At 41.1% G+C, this 20,884-nt stretch overlaps 1 protein-coding gene across 6 annotated transcripts in view; it reads right to left on the bottom strand.

Moving 5' to 3' along the window:
• LOC133091084 (centrosomal protein of 78 kDa-like) overlaps window positions 1–20,876 on the bottom strand; it is a 44,453-nt gene extending 23,577 nt beyond the window's left edge. For 2 of the 6 annotated variants that reach the window (XM_061189944.1, XM_061189946.1), the window contains exons 1-2: window positions 20,502–20,876; window positions 13,776–13,918 (exon numbers count right to left, since the gene is read on the bottom strand). The gene's annotated coding sequence lies outside the window, so the exon portion shown is untranslated. The remainder of the gene's footprint in view (window positions 1–13,775; window positions 13,919–20,501) is intronic. The other 4 variants (XM_061189945.1, XM_061189943.1, XM_061189947.1 and 1 more) reach the window with 2 other exon arrangements.
• Between the last annotated feature and the right edge of the window lie 8 nt (window positions 20,877–20,884).

Below are 20,884 nucleotides of genomic sequence, written 5' to 3'. Positions count from 1 at the left end.
GGGTGGGAGGGAGGGAGATGCAAGAGGGAAGAGATATGGGAACATATGTATATGTATAACTGACTCACTTTGTTATAAAGCAGAAACTAACACACCATTGTAAAGCAATTATACTTCAATAAAGATGTTTAAAAAAAAGAAAAATAGCCCAAGAAATAAAATTACTCTTAAAATACCTCAATGAGCTTGTATACTTCAGTTACATTTCCACTTTGTTTAATCACGCTAAATAAAAAAAAATTTTTTTAATTGTATTCTCATTCCATGATGCCGTATTATATACCACCAGGTACTAATATTACAGAATTCCTAATATGTTTTACATATACATGTTTTATTTATATATATTTCCATTTCTAATATTATAGCAAAAGGCAACTTAGCTATTTTAAGAATGCTTTACATATCATATAAATTTTTAATAACAATATGTAATTAGTGTGATACCACAAATCTTAACTTCTTTGTATGTACTATTTGATTATTAATATATCACTGTCTTGAAATAACTATTGGCAGACAAATCATAAGCTTTTTTTTTGACTTCATAAACACTCTTAACAACTTCTATTTAATACACTATTGTCCAAGCAAGTTGATTAATGGAGAATCAAAAACATACATCTTTAAGTAGAAAAAGAAAAGTTGTATTTATGAAGATGTTTACAATAGTTTATTTTAGGTTATTTCCAATTTTTCACCAATTTAAAAAATGGACCAACTCAATGAAACCTTCTGAATCCAATGTTAAAAAGTATAACTATGAATCATAAAATTGAAATTTAGTATGAAAAGATAAGAATGGCAAATTATATTGAAGCGATGTGGAATTATGTTTATAGACAACAGGAAGAGAAAATAAAAATGTAACAATGGGAGGAACCAAGATGGCGGAGTAGAAGGACGTGCTCTCACTCCCTCTGCGAGAACACCGGAATCACAACTAGCTGCTGGACGGTATTTGACAGGAAGACACTGGAACACACCAAAAAGGATACCCCGCATCCAAAGACAAAGGAGAAACCAGAATGAGACGGTAGGAGGGGCGCAATCAGAGTAAAATCAAATCCCATAACTGGTGGGTGGGTGACTCACAGACTGGCGAACACTTATACTACAGAAGTCCACCCACTGGAGTGAAGGTTCTGAGCCCCACGTCGGGCTTCCCAACCTGGGGGTCCAGCAACGGGAGGAGGAATTCATAGAGAATCAGACTTTGAAGCCTAGTGGGAATAGATTGTGGGACTTCGACGGGACTGGGGGAAACAGAGACCCCACTCTTGGAGGGCACACACAAAATAGTGTGCACATTGGGACCCAGGGGAAGGAGCGGTAACCCCGGGGGAGACTGGACCAGACCCACCTGCTAGTGTTGGAGGGTCTCCTGCAGAGGCAGGGGGTGGCTCTGTTTCACCGTGGGGATGGTGATGCTGGCAGCGGAAGTTCTGGGAAGTACTCCTTGGCGTGAGCCCTCACAGAGTCTGTTATTAGCCCCACCAAAGAGCCCAGGTAGGCTCCAGTGTTGGGTTGCCTCAGGCAAAACAACCAACAGGGAGGGAACCCAGCCCCACCCATCAACAGTCAAGTGGATTAAAGTTTTACTGAGCTCTGACCACCACAGCAACAGTCAGCTCTACCCACCACCAGAGCCCCCCATCAAGCCTCTTAGATAGCCTCATCCACTAGAGGGCAGACAGCAGAAGCAAGAAAAACTATAATCCTGCAGCCTGTGGAACAAAAACCACATTCACAGAAAGACAGACAAGATGAAAAGGCAGAGGGCTATATACCAGATGAAGGAACAAGATAAAACCCCAGAAAAACAACTAAATGAAGTGGAGATAGGCAACCTTCCAGAAAAAGAATTCAGAATAATGATAGTGAAGATGATCCAGGACCTCGGAATAAGAATGGAGGCAAAGATCGAGAAGATGCAAGAAATGATTAACAAAGACCTAGAAGAATTAAAGAACAAACAAACAGAGATGACCAATACAGTAACTGAAATGAAAACTACACTAGAAGGAATCAATAGCAGAATAACGGAGGCAGAAGAACGGATAAGTGACCTGGAAGACAGAATGGTGGAATTCACTGCTGCGGAACAGACTAAAGAAAAAAGAATGAAAAGAAATGAAGACAGCCTAAGAGACCTCTGGGACAACATTAAACGCAACAACATTCGCATTATAGGGGTCCCAGAAGGAGAAGAGAGAGAGAAAGGACCAGAGAAAATATGTGAAGAGGTTATAGTCGAAAACTTCCCTAACATGGGAAAGGAAATAGCCACCCAAGTCCAGGAAGCACAGCAAGTCCCATACAGGATAAACCCAAGGAGAAACACGCCGAGACACATAGTGATCAAATTGGCAAAAATTAAAGACCAAGAAAAATTATTGAAAGCAGCAAGGGAAAAACGACAAATAACATACAAGGGAACTCCCGTAAGGTTAACAGCTGATTTCTCAGAAGAAACTCTACAAGCCAGAAGGGAGTGGCATGATATACTTAAACTGATGAAAGGGAAGAACTTACAACCAAGATTACTCTACCCGGCAAGGATCTCATTTAGATTGGATGGAGAAATCAAAAGCTTTACAGACAAGCAAAAGCTAAGAGAATTCAGCACCACCAAACCAGCTCTACAACAAATGCTAAAGGAACTTCTCTAAGTGGGAAACACAAGAGAAGAAAAGGACCTACAAAAACAAACCCAAAACAATTAAGAAAATGGTCACAGGAACATACATATCAATAATTACCTTAAACGTGAATGGATTAAATGCTCCAACCAAAAGACACAGGCTTGCTGAATGGATACAAAGACAAGACCCATATATATGCTGTCTACAAGAGACCCACTTCAGACCTAGGGACACATACAGACTGAAAGTGAGGGGATGGAAAAAGATATTCCATGCAAATGGAAATCAAAAGAAAGCTGGAGTAGCTATACTCATATCAGATAAAATAGACGTTTAAATAAAGAATGTTACAAGAGACAAGGAAGGACACTACATAATGATCAAGGGATCAATCCAAGAAGAAGATATAACAATTATAAATATATATGCACCCAACATAGGGGCACCTCAATACATAAGGCAACTGCTTACAGCTATAAAAGAGGAAATCGACAGTAACACAATAATAGTGGGGGACTTTAACACCTCACTTACACCAATGGACAGATCATCCAAAATGAAAATAAATAAGGAAACAGAAGCTTTAAATGACACAATAGACCAGATAGATTTAATTGATATTTATAGGACATTCCATCCAAAAACAGCAGATTACACTTTCTTCTCAAGTGCACACGGAACATTCTCCAGGATAGATCACATCGTGGGTCACAAATCAAGCCTCAGTAAATTTAAGAAAATTGAAATCATATCAAGCATCTTTTCTGACCACAACGCTATGAGATGAGAAATCAATTACAGGGAAAAAAACGTAAAAAACACAAACACATGGAGGATAAACAATACGTTACTAAATAACCAAGAGATCACTGAAGAAATCAAAGAGGAAATCAAAAAATACCTAGAGACAAATGACAATGAACACACGACGATCCAAAACCTATGGGATGCAGCAAAAGCAGTTCTAAGAGGGAAGTTTACAGCTATACAAGCCTATCTAAAGAAACAAGAAAAATCTCAAGGAAAGAATCTAACCTTACACCTAAAGGAACTAGAGAAAGAAGAACAAACAAAACCCAAAGTTAGCAAAAGGAAAGAAATCATAAAGATCAGAGCAGAAATAAATGAAATAGAAACAAAGAAAACAATAGCAAAGATCAATAAAATTAAAAGCTGGTTCTTTGAGAAGATAAACAAAATTGATAAGCCATTAGCCAGACTCATCAAGAAAAAGAGGGAGAGGACTCAAATCAATACAATTAGAAGTGAACAAGAAGAAGTTACAACAGACACCGCAGAAATACAAAACATTCTAAGAGACTATGACAAGCAACTCTATGCCAATAAAATGGACAACCTGGAAGAAATGGACAAATTCTTAGAAAGGTATAACCTTCCAAGACTGAACCAGGAAGAAACAGAAAATATGAACAGACCAATCACAAGGAATGAAATTGAAACTGTGATTAAACATCTTCCAACAAACAAAAGTCCAGGACCAGATGGCTTCACAGGTGAATTCTATCAAACATTTAGAGGAGAGCTAACACCCATCCTTCTCAAACTCTTCCAAAAAACGGCAGAGGAAGGAACACTCCCAAACTCATTCTATGAGGCCACCAGCACCCTGATACCAAAACCAGACAAAGATACTACAAAAAAAGAAAATTACAGACCAATATCACTGATGAATATAGATGCAAAAATCCTCAACAAAATACTAGCAAACAGAATCCAACAACACATTAAAAGGATCATACACCATGATCAAGTGGGATTTATCCCAGGGATGCAAGGATTTTTCAATATACGCAAATCAATCAATGGGATATACTATACTAACAAACTGAAGGATAAAAACCATATGATCATCTCAATAGATGCAGAAAAAGCTTTTGACAAAATTCAACACCCATTTATGATAAAAACTCTCCAGAAAGTGGGCATAGAGGGAACCTACCTGAACATAAGAAAGGCCATATATGACAAACCCATGGCAAACATCATTCTCAATGGTGAAAAACTGGAAGCATTTCCTCTAAGATCAGGAACGAGACAAGGATGTCCACTCTCACCACTATTATTCAACATAGTTTTGGAAGTGTTAGCCACAGCAATCAGAGAAGAAAAAGAAATAAAAGGAATACAAATTGGAAAAGAAGAAGTAAAACTGTCACTGTTTGCAGATGACATGATATTATACATAGGGAATCCTAAAGATGCCACCAGAAAACTACTAGAGCTAATCAATGAATTTGGTAAAGTTGCAGGATACAAAATTAATGCACAGAAATCTCTTGCATTCCTATACACTAATGATGAAAAATCTGAGAGAGCAATTATGGAAACACTCCCATTTACCATTGCAACAAAAAGAATAAAATACCTAGGAATAAACCTACCTAGGGAGACAAAAGACCTGTATGCAGAAAACTATAAGACACTGATGAAAGAAATTAAAGACGATACCAATAGGTGGAGAGATATACCATATTCTTGGATTGGAAGAATCAATATCGTGAAAATGACTATACTACCCAAAGCAATCTACAGATTCAATGCAATCCCTATCAAATTACCAATGGCATTTTATACAGAACTAGAACAAATCATCTTAAAATTTGTATGGAGACACAAAAGACCCCGAATAGCCAAAGCAGTCTTGAGGGAAAAAAACGGAGCTGGAGGAATCAGACTCCCTGACTTCAGACTATACTACAAAGCTACAGTAATCAAGACAATATGGTACTGGCACAAAAACAGAAACATAGATCAATGGAACAAGATAGAAAGCCCAGAGATAAACCCACGCATCTATGGTCAACTAATCTATGACAAAGGAGACAAAGATATACAATGGAGAAAAGACAGTCTCTTCAATAAGTGGTGCTGGGAAAACTGGACAGCTACATGTAAAAGAAGAAATTAGAACACTCCCTAACACCATGCACAAAAATAAACTCAAAATGGATTCGAGACCTAAATGTAAGACCGGACACTATAAAACTCTTAGAGGGAAACATAGGCAGAACACTCTTTGACATAAATCACAGCAAGATCTTTTCTGATCCACCTCCTAGAGTAATGGAAATAAAAACAAAAATAAACAAATGGGACCTAATGAAACTTCAAAGCTTTTGCACAGCAAAGGAAACCATAAACAAGACGAAAAGACAACCCTCAGAATGGGAGAAAATATTTGCAAACGAATCAACAGACAAAGGATTAATCTCCAAAATATATAAACAGCTCATTCAGCTCAATATTAAAGAAACAAACAACCCAATCCAAAAATGGGCAGAAGACCTAAAAAGACATTTCTCCAAAGAAGACATACAGATGGCCAAGAAGCACATGAAAAGCTGCTCAACATCACTACTTATTAGAGAAATGCAAATCAAAACTACAATGAGGTATCACCTCACATGAGTTAGAATGGGCATCATCAGAAAAACTACAAACAACAAATGCTGGAGAGGGTGTGCAGAAAAGGGAACCCTCTTGCACTGTTGGTGGGAATGTAAATTGACACAGCCACTATGGAGAACAGTATGGAGGTTCCTTAAAAAACTAAAAATAGAATTACCATATGATCCAGCAATCCCACTACTGGGCATATACCCAGAGAAAACCATAATTCAAAAAGACACACGCACCCCAATGTTCATTGCAGCACTATTTACAATAGCCAGGTCATGGAAGCAACCTAAATGCCCATCGACAGACGAATGGATAAAGAAGATGTGGTACATATATACAATGGAATATTACTCAGCCATAAAAAGGAATGAAATTGAGTCATTTGTTGAGACGTGGATGGATCTAGAGACTGTCATACAGAGTGAAGTAAGTCAGAAAGAGAAAAACAAATATCGTATATTAACGCATGTATGTGGAACCTAGAAAAATGGTACAGATGAACCGGGTTGCAGGGCAGAAGTTGAGACACAGATGCAGAGAACAAACGTATGGACACCAAGGGGGGAAAACCACGGTTGGGTGGGGATGGTGGTGTGCTGAATTGGGCGATTGGGATTGACATGTATACACTGATGTGTATAAAATTGATGACTGATAAAAAAACGAAAAGAATTTAAAAAAAAAGAAAGCCTGTGGGTGAGATTTTAATTTTTTAAAGTAATATTTATATTACATTAATTTATTTAAAAATACATTGATGTCCTCATCAAAAGGAAAAAATTTTTCTTTTTCTTTAATTTTTATATCTACATATGATGATGGATGTTCACTAAACTTATTGTGATAATCATTTCACGATGTATGTAAATCAAATCATTATGCTGTACACTTTGAACTTATACAGTGCTGTATGTCAATTATATCTCAATAAAACTGAAAAGAGGGCTTCCCTGGTGGCGCAGTGGTTGAGAATCTGCCTGCCAATGCAGGGGACACGGGTTAGAGCCCTGGTCTGGGAAGATCCCACATGCCGCGGAGCAACTGGGCCCGTGAGCCACAATTACTGAGCCTGCGCTTCTGGAGCCCGTGCTCCGTGACAAGAGAGGCCGCGATAATGAGAGGCCCAGGCACCGCGATGAAGAGTGGCCCCCACTTGCCGCAACTAGAGAAAGCCCTCGCACAGAAACGAAGACCCAACACAGCCAAAAATAAATAAATAAACCCAAAGTTTAAAAAAAAAAAAAACTGAAAAGAAAAAAGTAACCGTACTATTGATGGTTATAAATAAATATGGAAAAATAATCAATTTTTCTAGTCTTTCCTATAAAATTTATGGAAAAGTTTAAACGTAGAATGCCTAGCAGGACCATCATATAACTGGTGCCCTCTACATAACCGGTTTAAATATTTTGGAAAACAATTTGATTATTTTTATTAAAAGCCAAAAAATGCCTTTACCTTCCTATTCAATAATCTCATTTTGAGAATTATTCATAAAAGGTATTAATCATAAAACACGGAAAGAAAATGCACAAAGCCTTGTACACACAAAGCTTGAAGCAAACTGAATGTTCAGTATTGTTTGCTGGGACTTCCCTGGTGGTCCCGTGGTTAAGAATCCACCTTCCAATGCAGGGGACGTGGGTTCGATCCCTGGTCGGGGAACTAAGATCCCACACGCAGCAGGGCTACTAAGTCTGCATGCCGCAACTACTGAGGCTGCGCGCTCTGGAACCCGTGTGCCACACTAGAGAGAAGCCCATGCGCTGCAAAGAAAGATCTCGCGTGCCGCAACTAAAACCCAACGCAGCCAAAAACAAATAAATAAAATAAATAAATAAATAGAATGGTTTCTGTTAAAAAAAAAAAAAAGATGGAGCAGTTTGTGTCACGGCTGCAGTCTGGTCATCAGGCAGTCAGCTTTTTTTTTTTTTAATAATATTGTTTGCTCATTCATTTACTCATTCAGCATTTTCCCCCCCAAGTGCCTACTAGGTTCCAAGCACTAGGGGTAAAACAGGGAAAAAAAGAAAGTCCCTTCCCTCACAGAACTTATATTTCTGTGGGGGAGATAGAAAATAAATAAAGAAGCGTAGTACATCCATGTATATAAATACACATGTATAGCATGTTAGATGGAGAAAACTAAAACAGCGAGGGGGCCAGGGAGTACGGAGAGGAGCAGGGATGGCTTCAGGGTGGTGACATCGGGGACTTGAAGGAAGTGAGGAATCAAGCCTGGAAGCTCTGTGGCAGAAGACTGTGCCCCTCAGAAGGGGCAGGTCTTGACGTGGGAGCATGCTCGGCATGACTGAAGGACAGCAAGTAGGTCAGTGCAGCTGGGGCAGCCTGAGCTAGCAGGCAAGGGCAGAGCTGGAGAGGACCAAATCTCTTAGAGGAGTTACAGGCCATGAGAAGAAACTGGGTTTTACTCTGAGTGAGACTGGAGGGTTTTGAGCAAGAAGGTGACATAATTATGATCTAGCTTTTAAAAGGATGGTGGGGGAGAAAGTGGAGAGCAGTCAGGAAACTACTGAAATAATACAGGCAAGAAACGATGGTGGGTTGGGTCAGCATGGTGATGACAGGGGTGATGAAAGCGGTTGGATTCTGGACAGAATCTGAAGGCAGATCTGACAGGATTAATTAACTACAGTGTAATTGAATGTGATGTGTAAGACAGAGGAATTAAGGAGGACGCCAACATTTGGTCTGAGTAACAGGAAGGATGGAGCTGCCACCTACTGAGATGGGGAACATGTGGGAAGAGCAGGTTTGGGGGTAGAAATTAGAAGTGTGTTCTTGAATGTGTAAGATTTTAGATGCCCTTTATTTAAAAAAATTTTTTTTTCCTTTATGGTTTGTTATAGGATATTGAATATAGTTCCCTGTGCTATACAGTTGGACTTTGTTGTTTATCTATTTTATATATAGTAGTGTGTATCTGCTAATCCCAAACTCCCAATCCATCCCTCCCCCAACCCCCTCCCTCTTGACAACCACAAGTCTGTTCTCTAAGTCTGTGAGTCTGTTTCTGTTCTGTAGATAAATTCATTTGTGTCATATTTTAGATTCCACATATAAGTGATATCATATAGTATTTGTCTTTCTCTGTCTGACTTACTTCACTTAGTATGATAACCTCTCGGTCCATTGATGTTGCTGAAATGGCATTATTTCAATCTTTTTTACAGCTGAACAGTATTCCAGGTATATATGTACCACATCAGATGCCATTTAGACAGCTGTAGCAGCAAGCTGGTGCCTCGCCCATCCGTGCCCCTCACATGGACCACATCAGTGCACTTAGGACTGCCTGACCACCCAAAGCCAGCACCTCCATTGCTTAGCCAGAGGGCTTTCTCAAACTAAGACAATCTTGAAGAACACAACACAACACACAGAGTGGTGGTTTCCTCCCTAAAAAGAGAAAGGCGCAGGGGCAGAAATTCTGTTTCCTTGCCTCCTGCTTTCTGCCTTTGAATGCCTTTGTTTGAGAATGTGGTGATTGGTGGTGGTGTAATCATGAGGGAAAGTCCAAGGGAACTGAAGTGAGGCCAAACCCTGGCATTGTAGAAATGAGCAAATTTTAGCAGCCGCCTATCTTCAGGGTGCCTGCTGTGTGAGCAGAACAAACCCTTCTTATTTAAGCCACTGTAAGTCAGGTCTTCTCTTACTGACAGTTGATTCACTGCTTAGTAATAACACTAGTTAACTTTATCAAGGACTTACTATATACTTAGTAAATGTTTACTAGTCTAAGCACTTTACATGTATTTCCCCATTTAATCCTTATAATACCTTTACAATTATTATCTCCAGTTTAGATAAGGAAATTGGGCCTGGGTAGGTTAAGCCAGAATATGAACCCAGGCAGTCAGATTCCAGAGCCCTTGCCCCTGAGACTCTGCTATACTGCCTTCTAGTATTTGTGGTTATATAATTTGACATAAAACTATAACTATAAACCTTACTGTGGTAAATTATTTTTCACCTACACATAAATATGGACATTAATCAGGTATAAAAAACTTCAAATATAAGAGGTAAAGTTAGATAATATTGTGTATGGTGAAATAATGATTAAAAAACTATTCTCATACTCCTCTCTGCAATTTTGGAGTTAAAATGCTGTAAGAGATACTTAACACTTAATACGTAAGTTTAGTTATCTTCTCATTATACAAATAAAATAGGTAATAAAGGGGGAATCCCAAACTACTATACCAGCCAGTATGCCTCCACGTACAAGTATCCCAAACCAGAAGTGACCAGAAGTGGATGACGTCAGGTGGAATTTGGGAATAGGAGAAAGGTACAGGGGAACATAATGTTGACCTCATATTTCCCCACTCCTGTTTATAACAGAAATTCTCTAAAGAATTGCTAATACTCACAACTTGTACTTCCACCCATCCCACTCTCTCTTGAACCAATTAATCAAACTTTCAACTCAACCACCTGAATAAACTGCTCTTGTCATGGTCCCCAGTGATGCTGTGTGGCTGAACCGCACTGAATCCATTTTGTCAGCCCCGTCTTAGGCCCACAGTCCTACCCCTCCCCTTTTTGCATGACTGAGCTATAGCCCACTCACAGGAATGCACCCAAGTCATGTAAGTTTCCTATCAACTTTTACCCTTGCCTCCATCTGATATGAAACCTGGAAGACTGCCTTTTGCTGACACAGATGGTTAATGATCGTGAGACCCCCAGGGGGAAGAAAAACCCTGGGTTCCTATCAGTGCGGACATGCTTCCCACTTGGTAGTCAGATTCTGTTTTTAGCTTTGGCCCCTTTAAGTCCCCCTGTACCCCTTTTGTTGGCACAGACTGCAGCTGTGTATGCCTCTGGATCCTCATCTGCAGGATTATTTTCCTTTGAAGTATCATTTAGATTTTCCTTTAATGAAGATCAATTGGCAATAAACCATGTGCTTTTGTTTACTTGAAAATGTCTTTATTTTGTCCTTGATCTTATAAATTAGTGTTACTGGGTACACAATTGTGAGATGACAGTTATTGTCTCTCAGCACTTGGAGAGATTATTCTGTCTTCCAGTTCCCCTTGTGTGTTCATAAGTTTGTCGTCAGTCAATTACTGTTCCTTTGTAAGTAAGCTGATATTTATTTGTCTCATGTTATGGGTTGAATTGTATTCCTCAGAAAGATAGGTTAAAGCCCTAATCCCCAGTGCCTAAGAACGTGACCTTATTTTGAAAGAGCGTCATTGTGGACACCATTAGTTAAGATAAGGCCGTACTGGAGAAGGGTGGGCCCTTAATCCAATATAACTGGGTGCCTTATCAGAAGAGGAAGAGAGACACAGACACTCAAAAGGGGAATGCCATGTAATGGGGAGGCAGGCACTGAAGCGCTGCAGATGCAAGCTAAGGAATGCCAAGGACTGCCGCAAATCACCAGAAACTAGGGAGGGGAGGGAAGGGTTCTCCCCTCTCCTTCACAGGGACCAAGGCCCTGCTGACAACCTGGAGTTTGGACTTCCAGCCTCTAGAACTGTGAGACTATATAAATTCCTGTGATGTTAAGCCATTCAGTTTCTGGCACTTTGTTACAGCAGACCTGGGAAACTAATGCAACTGACTTTAAGATGTGTTGCCTTTTATGTTCTCGGTTTCACTACACTGTATCTAGATTGGATTTCTTTTTACTGGTCCTGTTCTTAGTGATTCCTCATCTATAGATTTATGTCTTTTATTGGTTTGGAAAGTCCTCACCCATTATATGAACCCATTATATGAACAGATGCTTACCTCCTTTCTCTAGATTCTCCTTAAGGGACTCTAAGTAGATTTAAAGTAGGAGACTGCCTTTTCTATCCTCCCTGTCTTTATTTATTTGTTTATACATTTATTTATTTCATTTATTTATTTTTGGCTGCATTGGGTCTTCGTTGCTGCGCATGGGTTTTCTCTAGTTGTGGCGAGCAGGGGCTACTCTTTGTTGCGGTGCGCGGGCTTCTCATTGTGGTGGCTTCTCTTGCTGCAGAGCACAGGCTATAGGCACGTGGGCTTCAGTAGTTGTGGCACGCGGGCTCAGTAGTTGTGGCTCGCAGGCTCAGTAGTTGTGGCTCACGGCCTTAGTTGCTCCTCGCCATGTGGGATCTTCCTGGACCAGGGCTGGAACCCGTGTCCCCTACATTGGCAGGCAGGTTCTTAACCACTGCGCCACCAGGGCAGTCCCTATTCAGTTTTTAAATATCAGTTAATTGTTTTAGAAGTTTGTGGCAGATTGATAGTCGTCTCTCAATAGTCATTTTCTCCTTATTTTAGTAATATAACTTCTTAATTTTAACTGGGTACATGACCATCCACAATAAAGAAGTCTATATTTCCAATTTGCCCTTCAGCAAGGAATGACCATGAACTAAGCTCTTACCATGGGATATAAAAGGAAGTGGTGTGCACAATTTTTTAGGAAGTTTTCTTAAAGGGAAAGGCATGTCTTTTTCCTTCCCTTTTTTCTTCCTTTCCTCTACTCCATGGAAGGAGTATACTTTCCCGCACCATTATGTTGGACCTGGCTGTGTGACTTGCTTTGGTTAATGAAGTGTGAGCACACAGGACACGTGACACACCTGAGCAGAGCCTTCAAGTGATTCTGTGGCTTAGCTTCTTGTATGCTTGTTTTCCATCATGAGGAAAATACAACCCAGGTGACTACTGCTCCTTTAGTCTGGTTCCTTGAATGGGAGACGTGTGGAACTGATTCGTACCTCGAGCACAGCACAGCAGCTGACTGCCCCTCCCTCCAGCTGTCAAATCCCAACTAACTTAGAAATAAATATTTGCTGTTTATAAGCCACTGAGTCTTTGAGGGCAATTCCTTTACTTTCTTGCAGGTCAGCAATTTGTTAAAAATTATTATTATTTTTTAATTTATTCATGATTTAGTTTCCACTGTCCAGCTATTACGAATAATGCTGCTATAATATTCATATACAAAAGTGTGTGGATATTTTAAATTCTTTTAGGTATATAGCTAGGAGTAGAATCGCTGGGTCTTATGGTAACTCTATATTTAACATTTCAAGGAACTGTCAGACTGTTTTACAAAGTGACTACACCATTTTACATTTCCACCAGGTGTGTATGAGGGTTCTGATTTCTCTAAATCCTCACTAACAGTTACACTCTTTTTGATTATGGCCATCCTAGTGGGTGTGGTTTCTCACTGTGGTTTTGATTTGCATTTCCCTAATGACTGATGATGTTGAGCATCTTTTCATGTACTTATTGGCTATTTATATATCTTCTTTGGAGAAGTATCTATTCAAATCCTGTACCCATTTTTTAATGGGTTGTCTTTTTATTGTTGAGTTGTAAGAATTATTTACCTATTCTGGATATAATATCAGATATGTGGTTGCAAATTTTTTTCCCATTCTGTGTATCGTCTTCTCACTTTACTGGTGGTGTCTGAATTAGTCTACTAGGGCTGCCATAACAAAATACCACAGACTGTATATGACCTCATTTAACCATAACCAGCTCTTTAAAAGCCCTGTCTCCAAATATAGTCACATTGTGGGGTAGGACTTCCACACATAAATTTTGGGAGAACGCAGCTCAGTCCAAAACATTCTGCCCTCTGGATACCCAAAATTCTTGTCCTTCTCACAGGTAAACACATTCACCCACATCCCAAAGTCTTAACCCATTCCAGCATCAACTCTAAGTGCAGAGTCTCACCTGAATATCATCAGGTATGGTTGAGACTTGAGATGTGATTCACTCGAAGGCAAAATTCCTTGCCAGCTGTGAGCCTGCGACATCAGACAAGTTATGTGGTTCCAAAATACACTGGTGAGACAGGCATAGAGAGATATTCTATTCTAAAAGAGAGAAATCAGGAAGAAGAAAGGGAAATGGGTCCAAAGCAAGTACAAAACCCAGCAAGGCACATTTCATTAGATTTTAAGGCTCAAGAGTAATCCTTTTGGGCTCAATGCTCTGCCCTCCAGGTCCACTGGGGTGGCAACATCATCCCCTTGGCCCTGGGTGGTAGCTCCACCCCCTCAGCCCTGGGCATCAGCTTTATTCCCGAGGCACTGGTTGGTAGCAGGCTCCACTGAAACCAAGGAGACAGCTTGCCCCCCAGACCTGTACTCTCTGGGCTGATGGCTGGAGTAGCAGCCCTGTTGATCTCTGAATCACTTTTGGTGTCATTTCTCACTTTTCTTGAAGGGTGATGTGAATTGGCAGCCAGATAGCTCTATTGTCCTGTCCTGTAGACTCCCAGAAGTCTGACAGTATTCCTCCATTTTGTTGTCTCTATGCCCCTTAGTCCAGACTGGCAGTGTTTCTACTGGTATAATCTTATTTCTATTCCTGGTTACTTATGAGATGACTGATTAAATCCATGAGTTGCACCCATGACCTCTTTATCAAATGACTGTCCAGCTACACCCTGGATGTATTCTCCAGAACATACGTCTTCTTTTTTCGTAATATGGATAGTAATTGGGTTCTACACCTAATTCCAACATGTGAGGAGTTGGGGTGGTTTCCCAACATCACCAAGGAGCAAGTCTCTGGGTACCAGCTGGGTGTCCTGCATCTCAGCTCAATTTTGACACTACCTACCCAGAGACAGCATCAGGTTCTGCAGGTTAAGTGCTCAGTCCCACAAGACTGCTGTACACCCCTCTTGCCCTCTCAGGATGCCAGGTGCAAGCCAGGTTGTTACCTGTGCTTCTGACCATCTGGCCACAAACTGGAGGTTCCAACAATCTCTCCCAACTCAGGATGCCAATTGAAAGCCCAGGTTGTGAACTGTACTTCTGACTGATGGCTATAAGTCAAAGGTTCTTATGACCCCCTTCTTGGGTTTGATTAATTTCCCAGAGTGGCTCATAGAATTTAGAGAAACATTTTTACATACTGGACGACTGGTTTGTTATAAAAGGATATTATAAAAGGAAGAGCCAGATGGAAGAGATGCATAGGGCAAGGTATGGGCAAAGGGCGCAGAGCTTCCACGCCCTCTCCTGGTGTGTCACTCTCCCCACTTATCCAGGTGTTCACCAACCGGAAGCTCTCTGAGCCTTGCCCTTTTGAGTGTTGTGGAGTCTTCATTACATAGACATGATTGATCAAATCACTGGTCATTGGCAACTGATTCAACCTCTAGCCTCTCTTCCCTCACTGGAGGTCAGGGGGTGGGACTGAAAGTTCCAATCCTGTGTTCATGGTTGGGTTCTTTGCTGACCAGCCCCCATACTTAGGGCTTTCCAAAAGTCACCTCATTAACATAAATCCTGTTGTGGTAGAAAGGGGCTTGTTACAAATAACGAGACATCCATTTTACCTATATGACTCTGAAAGTGATTTCAGGAACTGAGGAGTAGAGACCAAACATTATGACAGAGAAGTTCCCATTGGTCTTATCCCTCAGGAAATTCCAAGGGTTTTCGGAGCTGTGAGTCAAGAACCTTGGATGAAGACCAAATATGAGATATATTTTGGTCACCTGAATGACCAAATATATATATATTTTTTTTAATTGAAGTATAGTTGATGTATTGTATGATATGTACATGTTAGTTTCAGGTGTACAACACAGTGATTTGACATTTAAACATACTACAAAATGCTCACCAGTATATACTTCTTGCAAGTTACAATATTGCAGATAGGCTAAGAATTTTCCAAATCTTTAGGTTCTGGTTCCTTTCTGCTTAACAACTCCTTTAATTTATCTCTCACCTCCTGCATACTATAAGCAGTAAGAAGAAATCAGGCCGCACCACCAACACTTTGCTTAGAAATCTCTGCAGCTAAATATCACAGTTTATCACTTTTAATTTCTACCTTCCACAGAACACTAGGAAACAGTTTGGCCAAGTTCTCTGCCACTTTATAGTAAGGGTCACCTTTCCTCCAGTTTCCAGTAACACGCTCCTCCTTTCTGAGATCTCACTACAGTCACCTTTTAACGTTTACATTTCTACCAAGAGTCTCTCTTCAAGGCAATCTAGGCTTTTCCTAACATGCACCTCAAAAATCTTCCCCTCCACTCATTACCCACTTCCAAAGCCCCTTCCACATTTTTAAGGTATTTGTTACAGTAGTACCCCACTTCTCAGTACCAAAATCTGTATTAGTCTGGTGAGGCTGCCGTAACAAAATATCACAGACTGGGTGGGCAGCATAAACAACAGAAATTTATTTCACACATTTCTGGAGGCTGGACATCCAAGATCAAGGTGTTGGCAGGTTTGGTTGGCTTGCAAATGGCCATCTGCCTTCCTCCAACCCCTGGCAACCACCCTTCTGCTTTCTGTCTCTATGAATTTTACTATTCTAGGTACCTCATATAAATGAAATCATACAATATACAGTCCTTTTGTGATTGGGTTATTTCATTTGGCATAATGTCTTCAAGGCTCACCATACTTTTTAAAGCTGAATATACAAAAGTTTTGTATATTCGATTTTGATGGAGTCCAATTTTAAAATTTTGTCACTTACGGTTTTGGCTTCAGAGCTAAGAAACTATTGCCGAATCCAAGGTCATGAAGGTTTACACCTGTTTTTTTCTAAGAGTATTATAGTTTTAGCATTCATATTTAGGTCTATGATCCATTTTGAATTAATTTTTTTTAAATTTAATTAATTAATTAATTTTGGCTGCGTTGGGTCTTCACTGCTGCGTGCGGGCTTTCTCTAGTTGCGGTGAGCGGGGGTACTCTTCGTTGCGGTGCGTGGGCTTCTCAATGCGGTGGCTTCTCTTGTTGCAGAGCACGGGCTCTAGGCACGCGGGCTTCAGTAGTTGTGGCACGCAGGCTCAGTAGTTGTGGCTCATGGGCTCTAGAGCGCAGGCTCAATAGTTGTGGCACACGGGCTTAGTTGCTCCGTGGCATGTGGGATCTTCCTGGACCATGGGTTGAACCCATGTCCCCTGCCTTGGCAGGCGGATTCTTAACCACTGCACCACCAGGGAAGTTCCTTTAATTAGTTTTTGCGTTTGTAGGGGTAGGGGTCCAATTTCATTCTTTTGCATGTGGTTATACAACTGTCCCAGCACCCTTTGTTGAAAAGACTATTAGTTTCCCAGTGAATCAACTGTCCATAAATGTGTGGGTGATTTCTGAAGTCTCAATTCTTTTCCATGATATATACGTCTATCATTATTCTGGTACAACACACTATCTTGATTATTGTAGTTTTGTAGTCAGTTTTGAAAGCAGGAAGAATGAGTGTTTTAACTTTTTTTTTTTTTTTAAGATTCTTTTGGCTATTCTGAGTCCCTTGCATTGCCATGTGAATTTTAGAATCTGCTTGTCAATTCCTAGAAATAAAAAAAGGCAGCTGGGATTTTTGATAGGATTGCATAGAATGTGCAGAACAAATGGAGAAGTACTGCTTATTTTAACGATATTAAGTCTTCTATTATTTCTTGATGACGATTTAGCTTAATTATAAACCCTGTACCTCGTGTCTTCCTATCCTCTCAGTAAGCCTAATAATTCCTTGCTCCTCCACTGGTCACTTTTCCTACTTCTAACAGTACACTTTAGCAACCACTTCTTATTCTGCCAACTACACACATCGTCTCTTGAGTGCTTTTCCCTTTACCTCTACCTTTCCTATGTTTCACATCTTAAAGTGCCAGCTGTATTTTTACCTTTATGTTGTCAACATTGGTATAATTTATAAACTATGCTTTAACTACAGCAAGATTATAATTTATTAACAGGTTTGGTCTAAAAGTTGAACACCAGAAACCAGCATTTTCTAAGCTTTTTATCATAGTAATTATTCAGTTGAATTCTCTCCCAGAACTCCTATCCTTCCATCCGAATCTAGCCTAGCTCTTGGGACTTCCCTTTACTACTGAATTAGATCTAGTGAATCCTGGATAGTGATGCTGTCAGAAACCTCATTTCTACCTCATCTTTAAATTTTGAAAAAAAGCCTATGTGGGAGTTTGACTTTATGAGTCTCTGCATATCTGAAAATGTTTTCATTTTGCTCTCTTAATGATAATTCAGCTGGGAATAGAGTTTTTTTTTAATAAAAAAATTCTTAGAATTTGAAGTTCAAGAAATATTTCCCTCAGAAACTTGAAGGTCATCGTTATCTTCTCATATCTAGTGTTGCTGGTAAGAATTCTAATTGCAGTGTGAGTCTTACTCTTTTACGGGTCACTTTGTTTTTTTTAATTTATTATTTATTTATTTATTTTTGGCTGCGTCGGGTCTTAGTTGCGGCACTCGGGATCTTTCCTTTAGGTGTGTGGGCTTTTTTCTGTGGTGCGCGGGCTTCCAGTTGTGGTGTGCAGGTTTTCTCTCTCTGGTTGTGGTGCATGGGTTCCAGAGCGCGTGGGCTCTGTAGTTTGTGGCATGTGGGCTCTAGCTGAGGCACACTGGCTTAGTTGCTCCACACCATGTGGGATCTTAGTTCCCCGACCAGGGATTGAACCTGCGTCCCCTGCATTGGAAGGCAGATTCCTTACCACTGGACCACCAGGGAGGTCCCTATGGGTCACATTTTTCCTTTGGAAATTCAGGATTTTCTCTTTAGAGTTTTAACATTTCACAAAGTTGTTTTTGCTCTCCACTAATGGACATTTTCAGCTCTGGGAAATTTTGTTCCATTATTTTTGGGGTAATTTTCCATCTTTTATTTACTCTCTTTTCTCTTTCTCTTGTAATATTAGTCCTGTTGGATTGACTCTTTATTTTTCTTATATTTTCTCTTGCAATTTCCATCTCTTTGCGTATTTCTTCTATTCTCCTTAAAATTGCACGGACTTTACCTTTCAACACTTCCAGTGAATTTATAATTTTGGCATTTTCCTATTTCTAATTTCAAGACTTACTTTTTGTTCTTGGGTTGCTACTTATCTGAGTACATTATCCTTGTTTCATAGCTGTAATAAAAGTTTGTGAGCATATTTTTAAGTTCTCTGAAGTTTCTTTTTCCTCTGTGGTCACATTTTCTCCTTATCCTCTCCCTCCCTTCCCCAGCCCCAAGTTGGAGACTTCCCTTAAACACCTAACAGTCCCTGGTTGTCCGTTCACATTTAAGATGAAGTAGTTGGATGCTGATGACGCATCTCTAGAACTTGGGAGGGTCTTGCCAACTTGCACAACTTCACTCTAGGGTGAGTGGGTAGGAAACTGGCTATTGTGCCAGAATAAAGAATGTTTTACTCTTAGTCATTAAATGCTCCCCAGAGATGATGAAAAAGCTTGACTTTTAGCCTGGGATAAATGCCTAGCTATTGTATCTGAGGTATAGGGAGGGTTCTGCTGTTCTACATAGAGACCTTTATTTAGTGTCCTTGTTTTCAGCCCTGCTTCTCACTCTTGCTCTGTCTTGTCAGTGTCTCCAAATTTCAATTTCTCTAAATCACTTCTGGCAGGTAGGCCTCCTTCTTCACCTACAGTACCCCCCCCCACGCCTATTCCACATTATGGTTTCTTCCATTTTGTTTAATCAGACCTCACTCACTTTCTGTGTGTAAAATTAGAAAAAAAAAAAAAAAAAAAACAACTCTTGGTGGCTCCCTTCCCATTTTCTGTTTTGTACGGGTTTGTATCATTTTTCATTCCTTTATTAGCATTTTAATGGGGTTCCAGGAAGAAGAGGCAACGAATGCATGCACTCAGCCAGTTTTAATTAAAAAAAAAAAAATCCTAAGTGTAGGTTTAAAAAAAGATATGTGGGGCAGAGTAGGAAATAAGAAAAAAGAACAGTGGAATGACAAAAAAGAAACCAAAAAAATTTCTGAGTCTGTGATATTGACAGTACTCCCGTGCATGAATAACAAGGCTTAGCACCTCACACTCTTCAGATCCCCACATTTCAGGGATGGGAGAGATCTGAGACATCTCGTTCACACCCCCTTTTACAGTTACGAAAAGCAGGACCCAGGAGTAATGGGACTTTCCCAAGGTCACACACGTAGACACCGGCAGAATGGAAACCAGAAAGATAAGATGAGTCCACTTTGCTTTCCCTTCATCTCACCACACCGCTGGGGAGCAGCAGAACGAGTGGATCAGCAGTCAGATAAGAAGGATCGTGAGAAACAGTCAAAGGAAGCTGGCTTATTCCTGAGTGAAGTCGTGTGCCCGAGAAAATGAAACACTTTAGGATGCTTAATTTGGCAGGACCCAGCGTCCCCCGGCAGCGGTCCTGACAGCGGCGGCCGCGTGCGGACCCTACGGAAGGGGGCGACTGTAAAGCAGGCCGGGGGACGCTGGGCGGGATGGGGATGAGGTGACGAATGAAGGGACGAGAACCCCGACGAGGGACGGGAGAGTGACAGTGGGGCCACGAGGGCGTGGACGCTGGCGGTGACTCAACTGCTCTCAGGGGCGTTTAGAGTTACTGATAAAACAATCGCCAGCCGAGAATAAACACGATTCAAATCACTCTTACTTTCTTAGTGCAGCGATAGCTTACCTACGGCCTTACATTAACGGTGCGTGGCTCCGACAAGGAAACCCGTCTGCGCTTCGGTACCAGAAACTGGGGAGCCCGACGCCGGGCCAGCTGCCGCCCGCGAGGACCGGGACGGCCGTCCGCGCCGCCCTCCCTCCCTCCCCGGCCGCCGAGGCGAACCGCGGACAGGCCGCTGGCGGGGTCTCCCGGGCCGTGCGGGCAGCCCGAGGGCCTCCGGGCGGGAAGCCCACCTGTCCGCGGGCGCCAGGCTCCTCGGAGCGGCCCGCCCCGGGCTCTGCGTGACTGGCCCCCTGAAGCAGCGGCGGAGGCGGCGGCCCACTGTTTGCGCCGCACCGCCTCCTACAGCAAGCGGGAGGGGACAGACGCCGCCCGCCCGGCGCCTG

Source organism: Eubalaena glacialis, chromosome 4 (assembly GCF_028564815.1).
Source record: "Eubalaena glacialis isolate mEubGla1 chromosome 4, mEubGla1.1.hap2.+ XY, whole genome shotgun sequence".
Taxonomy (NCBI): domain Eukaryota; kingdom Metazoa; phylum Chordata; class Mammalia; order Artiodactyla; family Balaenidae; genus Eubalaena; species Eubalaena glacialis.
Note: the sequence above shows the minus strand (reverse complement) of the source record. Positions and strands in the feature narration are given on the sequence as shown.